Consider the following 10,668-nt stretch of genomic DNA (forward strand, 5'->3'; position numbering starts at 1 on the left):
GTGTGGCGTAACTCAACTTTGTGAATCTTGTTATTAAAGTTTGGCAAGGTATTTCATTGCAAAGGTTACTTAGATGTATTCATCCCTCTCTTGCTTTTCTAAGTCACAAAGATTTGTGGGACTATTGAAATATACTAAAATGATCATCGCTTAGTGGAATTTATAGGTGGATTGAGAGAGCCTTTTTTAGATTTTGGTTACACAGTAAAACTCTTATCTTTGACCTTTAAATATTTGACTTATGTTGAGAGCTTAGAGGATTGATATGTCAAAGAACCGTGAGATATAGTAGTCTTTAACCAACTGGTACCTTCTTTGTATATTTATGTGGTTATTTTTTTCAACTTTCCCAATTTACTTGATGTGTTTTATGCGAAATGACATATAGACTTTGCGCTGTGTGTTGTTGTGTTCGAGGGCTAACATTAACCTACATTTGTCATCCCATGTGAAGGATAATATTAGCTTTGTTGTGTCCAATGTAAGAGAGAAGGCTGCTTTAATTGTGTGGGTGAAATATCCGCACCGCCCTTGCCTATGTAAGAGAGAAGGTTGCTTTCATTCTCTTAAGATAAGAGATATCTAGGGAAGGCGTTACCTTACCTCCGAGTGAAGCAAAACCAAGAATGTTCAACTAGTTAGTTGAATGACGGACGGAAAATACGAGAGATAGTATTTTTGTTGGAATCCAATGCCATGCCATGTTGTCCTATATAGATTAACCCTCTAGGGCCCGCAAGTTGACTTGTAAGAAGGATCAATCAAAGGGGGAATGATGATGGGGTATATATATTTTGTTTAGACAAAAAAATACTTAAAATAAAATACGTATTAAAATACTAATGTATTTATTTTGTACTTACGGCTATTTATTTTATATTGTATGAAGTCGATGGGTTCCAACTTTTCATTATTTTATTGCCATTCGGACCTCGAACAGTGCAAACCCACGACTTTACGGTGTTCTGGGCGAACAATTTTCTTTATTCATTTTTCGGACGTCACTAGGTACAAAGCAAAAAGGACTAGATATGATATCGGATGTAATTGGTTTTTTTACCATGAGGTCATTATCTATGAGAGTGTCAATGTTTCTCAATCACAATTTTGTTTGTTAAATGAAATTTTATTTGATTACATGGTTTGAAAGAAGTTTTTCGGTAAATGATTTTTATTTTTAAACGAAAAGAGGTATTAGCTATAAAAGTGTTTTTGTTTCTTTATCGCAAAGTTTCTAAATCACATATTGAGGGGGCTCTTTTATTAGATGTACTGTTATTAGTTTTGAATTATGTTATTAATTTTTGAAAAAAAAACACATATTGAGGGGACTCTTTTTAAGTTTGATTATCTTGCTGCTTAATTAACCTAAATTATTTCACAAAATTTAAAGATTTGCATTTTTATTATACTTTGAGTGGAGGAACCTTTTAATTAATTAATTAATTAATTTTTTTTTTTAATTTTTTTTTTTTAACCGAGTACTCGTGAAATAAATTGTTTATTTTCAATGATTTGATGAATTCATTGTTTCGTAATTTGCATAAATTGCATAGATCGAGTTTGACTCGAGTTTAGCTCCTTTGACGTTACTAAATCTGTCTTCATGTCACTTGTTTCCTTTCACAATAGTCCAACCGTGGTTGAACCACATCTATTTTGAGATTGCCCCTTGGAAATTCCTTTGATGAGTCTAATGTAAATTGCGTAAATGGCTTATGTCGAGTTTGACTTGAGTTTAGCTCCTATAGCCTCCGTTGTCACTCTTCCAAACTTGGTTGAACAACTTCTATTTTGAAGTTGCAACTTGGAAATTCCTTTGATATCGATATGTTAGTTGTTTTTACCTAGGGAGAGCATCTTTAAATGCTCTACCCCATGATAAACTTTGCACTTAATTCCTTAAAGAAGGCGCGTCGATTGAAAATCATTGTACTTAATAATGTCAATTTGATATAATAAACCGAAACTCTAGTCTAGTCAAGTGCTGCAGTTGTCTTAGAGTTTAGAAATTTAAACATACTAGTTCCAAATCTTTTAAGTAGACCAGGTCCAAACTCTTTTTTACCCAAATGTGAGGTCAGTGAGCTTTGACCTCATACATTGGGGTTGTGGTAGATATTGTAAACCATGGTTGTGGTAGTTGGGTTGAAATCTTAGATCCACGGTTGATAGAAAAGGTCATCATCTTTTACCAAAATGATGGTCCTCTCAAAATCTTTTGCGATTTAGTTGGATAAGTGAAAGGTGATGACAACGGCAGTTCTTTGAATTTGTAGATTAAAACACGCTCAATGAGCTTTGACACCCATCAAACTTTGAGGTTGTGATAGATGTTATGATCCATTGTTGTGTTAGTTGGGTTATATTAGGGTTTTGAAATTTTTAGATTAAAACAAGTTCAATGTGCTTTGACACACTCATCAACATTGGGGTTGTGATAGATATTATAATCCATGGTTATGCTAGTTGGGTTGAAATCGTGAACCCATGGTTGATATCGGAGGTTGTTTTACAAAAACATGATCCTCTTCAACCCCTTTTATGCGTTTGAAGGGTTTGGAAAAAAATGCGTTAAAGGGTTGAAAAAAAGGAACATATGGAGCAAAATATTACATGATCCTCTCTAATCCTTTTTATGCGTTGTAACCTGAAAAAAAAGGGGAAACCTATGGAGCAAAAGATCACGTTTTACGATTTAGTTGGATGAGTGAGTTGATGACAACTACAACTCTTTGATAAGCACATTCTCAATTTATGTGACATTAATATGCAGCATTGGGTTTGCTTCTTTAAGTTTATTCATAATAAAGGCATTTGGTTGTGGAGGAATATGGGATTCAAGTCAACCATTTTAAATAAAGTTGGTTTTTATTTTTTATTTTTTAATTTGCTTTACAAAATTCATAATGGATTTAGTTTTTATTCACCATGGAAGCACTTGGTCGGGGAATCTGGGGTTTAGTCTACTAAAAAAATTTAACTTGATAACATCAACTTAATGGTGAAAACGGTATATATTGATTTGATTTAAATTATGTGAGTTTAGTTGAGTGGGTGGAAAAATTATTTGTAATCCCCCTTTGTATTTGGGTTTTATTTTTGTGAAATATCATGTTGGTTTGTTATGGCAAGTCTAAAAAGGGTGGATATTCATAGGTGAGACATTTTGGCTTTGGCTAAGTTGTAAGCTTCTCTAAATTTTGGTTTGTTAGTTGTTGGCAATAACCTAGGGGTTATAGTGAGATTAGGATATGAACTTTGACGTCTTTTAGGGGTTATAGTGAGATTTGGATATGAACTTTGACGTCTTTTAGGGGTTATAGTGATATTTGGATATGAACTTTGATGTCTTTTAGGTAACTTTGATTAGTTATCGATTCTTCTTTCTTTAAAAAAGAAAAAGATATAATTAAATTATTCCCCTCTAGCATTCCATCAATGAAACGACAATAACTTGTGATCATTGGATATGAACTTGGACCTCTGATAGGTAACCTTGATTAGTTATCCATTCTTCTAATTTAAAAAAGAAAAATATATAATTGATTTATGTCCCTCTAGCTTTCCATCTCAAGAACAAAGGCTCAATGACAAAGAGGCCTTCGATCTCAAGAACAAAGGCTCAATGACAAAGAACAAAGGCTGAATGACAAAGGCACTTAGTGTTCCATCTCAACAACAAAGGCTCAATGACCAAGCCACACCATCTCAACAACAAAGGCACAAAGGCACACATGATAGATGGGACTTTTTGTTTACACTAATTTTCATGTGAACTGAACAAAGGCTGAATGACAAAGGCACTTAGTGTTCCATCTCAACAACAAAGGCTCAATGACAAAGCCACACCATCTCAACAACAAAGGCTCAATGACAAAGGCACACATGATAGATGGGACTTTTTGTTTACACTAATTTTCATGTGAACTCTCTCACTCTGTTAATGAAAATGCTTCACATAAATCAAAACTAGAAATTAACCAACTTGAATATATTAATGAGAATGTTTTGTTAAATCTTATAACTTAGGGTATATTTTTCCCACAACTTGAATATATTAATGAGAATGTTTTGTTAAATCTTATAACTTAGGGTATATTTTTCCCACAAAGATGTAGTACCAAGAAAAAAGTAAATTCTTTTTAGATGTTATAATTACTTGGGGTGCATCTATCTTCTAATTATTGGTTAAAGAAGATTAACATTATAGATAGTTAAGATTAACATTATAGATAGTTAAGATTTCCTCTCTATTTTGAATTATGGATTTTAACTTGAGATTAATGATAGAATTTAAGCTTTTAGTAAAGATAATTTTTGAAGAGGAAGAAAAAATCTCATATATCAATATGATTTGATTTTATGATAATTTTAATTTTTTTTTTGATTTTATAATAATATATATATATATATTTTTTTGATTTTTTGTTCTCTTGTGTTAATAGTTAGTCTACATCCTTAAAATATAATTTGAATCCTCAAATTTATTTGATAATGACTTTAAATATTAATCAAAATCATAAATACATAATTATCATCCCAATTTAAAATACTTGCTATAATTCCAAATTTCAAAATGGTCACTAATCCTAAGTCCATAATTATCATCTCAAATTTGAAATACTTCCTATAATTCCAAATTTTGCACTTCCTATAATTCCAAATTTCAAAATGAACATGACCATGAACATGAACATAAACATGAACGAAGGCCACCTTATGTATTGTGCACATGATTTTATATCTTATTTGTGTTTCATGTGGATTGCACTATCATCTCAAATTTGAAAGACTTCCTATAATTCCAAATTTCAAAATGGCCATGAACATGAACATAAACATGAACGAAGGCCACCTTATGTATTGTGCACATGATTTTATATCTTATTTGTGTTTCATGTGGCTTGCACAAACCTCGTGTCCGATGCCAATATGATCTTTTTGATTCATTCATGTTTTTTTTTGTCTCATGCATTGAACAAACCCATGTTTACTGATTTTGTTTTTCTATGTTTTATTAAGTGGTTCATTGTGTTTTTTCTTAGTAATATGTCAATTTTTTTTTAAATTATTATTATTACTATTCATTGAATAGGTTATGATTTCAATTTATTATTATTACTTAAAAAAATTATTATTTAATTTTTTAAAGTTATTATTATTATTTTTTAGATTATGATTTCAATTTTTTAATTTATTATTATTATTATTATTATTTTCACATTAATTATGATTTTCAAATCACGCTATTATATAAAATTTAATATATATTTTTTTTCATCTACGAAAATGACTTGAAGGTATTTTTATAATTGTGAATAATAATAATAGCAACAGAAAATAATGTTTACTATTCACACAATGGTTAATCATTTATATGATAAAAATGATTAATTATTTATATGGTGATGTTATTTGTTACTTAATATATATAGTATAAAATATATTATATAGACTTTTGAGGTGTAGATCAATTGCTTTTGTGTGTCTCTTAGTTCTGATAGAGACGGATAAAATATATTATATAGACTCATGAGGTGTAGATCAATTGCTTTTGTGTCTCTTAGTTCTGATAGAGACAGATTGAGGATAGGAACCTATTTACTATTTACACCATGGTTAATAATTTATATGATGAAAATGATTAATTATTTATATGGTGATTTTATTTGTTACTTAATATTTCTTTGTTTTTTATATTATATAGATTCATGAGGTGTTAGACCAATTGCTTTATGTCTTGCTTAGTTCTTATAGAAAGGGATTGAGGATAATGATAGAACAAACAATGCGCAGCGGAAATAAAATTAAACAAACATACACAACACATTAAAAAAAACACAAAACCATAACACAGATTTAACGTGGTTCATCCAACCAATTCGGGCTACGTCCACCAGAACAGAGGCATCGGCAATCTTATTATTCAACAGGAGATTACAACAATTTTAATTCTTCACACATACTCTCAGCGCACCCTATTTTCTCTACACTCTCTACACACACACTCAATCTTCTACGGGTTTACATTTCTTATAGCTGGAGCAAAAACTGAATCATAAATTCCCTCACAACAAATATAGGATGCATTAACTTCTCAAAAAATACTGGAGCTAATATAGCAACTAACCCTATTGTTGTCACATACATGAAATTTTTTCCAAAATTAATTAACAGAAAAATCTCAACAATGTCCACCTTGACAACAATTAACTTGATACCCTGTTCATTTATTATTTTTATCTTTTCTGCAAGCCAAGAGAAGCCAGACACCAACGTAGCTTTTTTAACAAAATTGGTTTCGTGAACATGTCTGCACAGTTTTTTTTCGTATGCACCTTTTCAAGAGAAACACCCCTTTCAGTGATAACCTGTCTTACAAAATGGTACTTGATAGGTATATGCTTTGATTTACTATGATAGGCTGGATTCTTAGCCAAATGAATTGCACTTTGACTATCACAAAATAACTTGATGTTGTCATGTAACCTACCAAACTCACCAATCAAACCTTTCAACCAAACCGTTTTTTTGCAAGCATGCGAAGCAGCTATGTATTCTGCTTCAGTAGTGGATAAAGCAACAATACTCTGTAGCTTTGAAATCCAGCTAGTAGCTCCACCTACAAGAGTAAAGACATACCCTGAAGTTGACCTTCTCTTATCCAAATCACCTGCAAAATCGGAATCAACATATCTACAAACAAATTCACTACTTTTGTTATAAGTGATACAATAATCACTTGTGCCTCTCAAATACCGAAGCACCCGTTTCATCGCTGACTAGTGTTCTTTTCCTAGATTTGCCATATATCTGCTGACAACCCCAACTGCATGTGAAATATCTGGTCGAGTACAAACCATCGCATACATTAAACACCCTACTACATTGGAATATGGAATTTGAGACATTTTCTTCATTTGTATTAGGACATAAACTTGAAGAAAGCTTAAAATGGGAAGCTAAAGGGATTGAAACAAACTTCACATTATTCATACCAAACTTCAAGAGTATTTTTTCAATATACCTCTGTTGTGATAGCCACAGTTTACCATTGCTCATGTCTCTGAAAATATCCATTCCCAAAATTTGTCTTGCTACTCCTAGATCTTTCATATCAAATGTGTTAGCCAGCCATCTGAGCCTTTAACATGTTGATCTCTGTTATGCTTTTGCTTGCTAAAAGCATATCGTCAACATACAACACTAAGATAATGAACATGCCAACACTTAATTTTTTAAAGTAAACACAATGATCATATTCACTTCTTATATAATTTTGACTCAACATGAAAGAATCAAACTTGTACCATTGTCGAGGCGATTGCTTCAGACCATACAATGATTTCTTGAGTCTGTAGACAAATTTCTTGTTGCGATCTTGAACAAACCCTTCCGGTTGTTCCATGTAAATCTCCTCATCTAAATCTCCATGTAAAAATGCAGTTTTAACATCTAGTCGCTGTAATTCTAAATCAAGTAAGGCAACTAATGCTAATACAAGTCGAATTGAAACAATTTTTATAACTGGTGAAAATATCTCACGAAAATCAATGCCTGCTTAATGAGAAAAACCTTTCGCGACCAGCGTTGCCTTGTCCCTGTCCTTTGAACCATCAACACCCCTTTTCAGTTTGTACAACCATTTACATCTCACAGTGTTTCTGTCTTTAGGAAGTTCTACTAGATCCCATGTGTCATTGTTGTGTAATGCCATCATCTCGTCCTTCATAGCTTCTTTCCACTTTTCACTTTTAGAACCTTCTACAGCGTCCTGATAGCACAAAGGTTCATCATCGTTAGCGGTTAAAGCAACTGAAATAACATAATCATCATACCTTTTAGGAGGATGTTTAATTCTTGTGGACCTCCTTAAAGATGTTTCTGGTACTTCCACAATTTGCTGATTATTATATGTAGGAACTTCTTCATGATCAGCATCTGAATCATGTTCATGATCTACATCTGAAACTTGTTCATGACCTGCATCTGAAACTTGTTCGTGATTTACTTCTGAACCATGTTCATCTTGATCATCATCAATATTTGCACTGGTTTCAAATTGAATGTGTTGAAGCTTAGATACATTATCCTGTTTCAATTTATCATCTACATTTGAACTTTCAAGTGAGGATTCATTTAAATTTAACATCTCTGTTAATGATGATCTTGGGAGTAGTAGGATCCCACAATCTGTATCCCTTAGTCCCATCACTATATCCAACAAAGATATATCTTTTTGATTTAGGATCTAATTTAGAACGCTGATGTTTTGGAACTAGAGCATATGGATCACAACAAAAAACTTTCAGTTTAGAATAATCACAAGGATGACTTTTCCATACCTCTTGAGGAATTTTGCATCCTATTGCAGTTGATGGTGATCGATTTATCAAATAACAAGCTGTAGCAACCGCTTCTGTCCACAATTCCTTCTGCAAATTGGCGTTACTTAGCGTGCTTCTTGCTCTCTCTAAATGAGTCTTGTTCATGCATTCAACAACTCCATTTCGCTGAGGAGTATATATAGTGGTTTTATGTCTTTCGATCCCAGCTTCCTTGCAATAATTATCAAATTCCTTTGAAGTAAACTCACCACCATTGTCAGTTCTTCCAGTGATGTTTTCAACTAATGCTCTAAACTGTTTGAAAACTGTAAACACATCAGACTTCTTCTTTAACATGTAGACCCTCACTTTTCTAGATAAATCATCAATAAAAGATACAAAATATGACGATCCGCCATATGAGGTTATAGGAGATGGACCCCAAACATCAGAATGGATATAATCAAGGATTCCCTTACTAGTATGTTTTCCTGTTTGAAACCTCTGCTTGCTTTGTTTCCCAAACAGACAATGTTTGCAGAAATCTAACTTAACAGGATTTATATTAGGAAGTAACTTACGATCAGATAAAATCTTTAATCCTCTTTCGCTCATATGGCCCAACCTTTGATGCCATAAACGAATAGAATTACTGTCATTTTCAGACACTGTAGAAACATGATCTGACTCTATTTTTCCTTATAACTGAAATAGATTTCCAACCTTCTTTGCTTTCATTACTAGTAAAATTCCTTTATAAATTTTCATTACTCCACCTTGATTAAAGGTTTTAAATCCATTTGTGTCCAGTGCTCTTAATGAAATGAGGTTTTTCCTTAGTTCAGGGACATGTCTTACATCAGTTAAAATTTTATTTGTCCCATCAAACATTTTAAGCTAAACGGTTCCAATTCCCACAATGTTACATGTGTCATCATTTCCCATGTAAACTACTCCATCATTGATTGGTTTATAAGTTTTAAACCATTCCCTATGAATACACATGTGATTTGATGCACCAGAATCTAACAGCCAATGTTGATCATGACTAGACAAATCAACTGATAACACTTCATCACTCATACCTGTCTTGGATGCCGAACCTGCATTTGTCGTGTTTGCTTCTTGCTTCGCTAGTGAAGAGTTTTCTTTGGATGCGTGCTGTCTCTTCCAACAGTCCTTCTTCAAATGTCCCGATTTGCCACAAAACCAGAGCTTTACTTTACTCTTCTTCCATTTCGATTTTGAATGCGAGTCGCTGTGCTTACTAGAGCGTCTTTCTCTAGAACGACCTCTAGCCATCATTGCTTCTGATGTAGAGGTTTCAGAATTTGACTTCTTCCTTGTCTCTTCGGACAACAAAGCTCCAACAACATCATCAAATTCAAGGGTTTCTGATATACTTAGACTTATAGAAGTAACAAAATGATCCCATGACTCTGGCAACGAGCTCAATAAAGTTATAGCTTTATCTTCTGATTCGAATTTTACTTCTATACTTTCTAATTGCACCATGAGAGTATTAAAGACATTCAAATGATCATTAATAGTTGTACCTTCCTTTATGCGCAGACTGTACAATTGTCGTTTCAGAAGAATCCTATTAGTCAAGGATTTTGTCATGTACAGCGTCTCAAGCTTTGTCCACAAACCAGCGGTAGTTTTCTATGACACGATGTTAAACAAAACATCATCTGCTAAACACAGTGGAATACCGCTCAGAGCTCTTCCATCCAATTCATTCCATTCATCATCTGTCATGGGGTAAGGCTGTTTGGATCTTCCCAACAGTGCTTTCGCCACGCTTTGTTGCACAAGCAGATCATGCATCTTCACTTTCCAGATTTCGAAGTTATTCATGCCATTGAACTTCTCGATCTCAAAACGAGCACTTTGAGTTTTTGCCATGTTGTAACAAACTGAATCTCCAATTCCAACTTAATAAATAAAGTTAATATCTAACAAAAAAAATGCTTTTGCCTTCTACTGTGTTGCCTTTACCTTATCATACAATCCCTCTGCTATACAAATTACAGATTATAAATAAAAAACAAATAACAAAATTGCAGTTTTACCAAAGCGATCTTCGCTTGGTGCGTTGGCGCTTTTTTGACAGCAGACGATCCGCGCCGGAACAAAAACGGTGTAAGTGACAATATTGGCGCGCTTAAACTCGTCGATTCCGCGCCAATCGGGACACTGGTGCTCTGGCGCGAGTATTAAACTTGGATCCACACCACTGGCGTGTCTGTTCCAAAATAAATCACGCCAACTCGATCACTGTCAGAAATTGGCGCGACTGTCTCTGCCGAAACCGTGCCAATCGCCAAAACTCCAC

This window comes from Pinus tabuliformis, chromosome X (genome assembly GCF_031772625.1).
Source record: "Pinus tabuliformis cultivar Carrire ecotype Pingquan chromosome X, CPIR1, whole genome shotgun sequence".
Lineage (NCBI taxonomy): Eukaryota > Viridiplantae > Streptophyta > Pinopsida > Pinales > Pinaceae > Pinus > Pinus tabuliformis.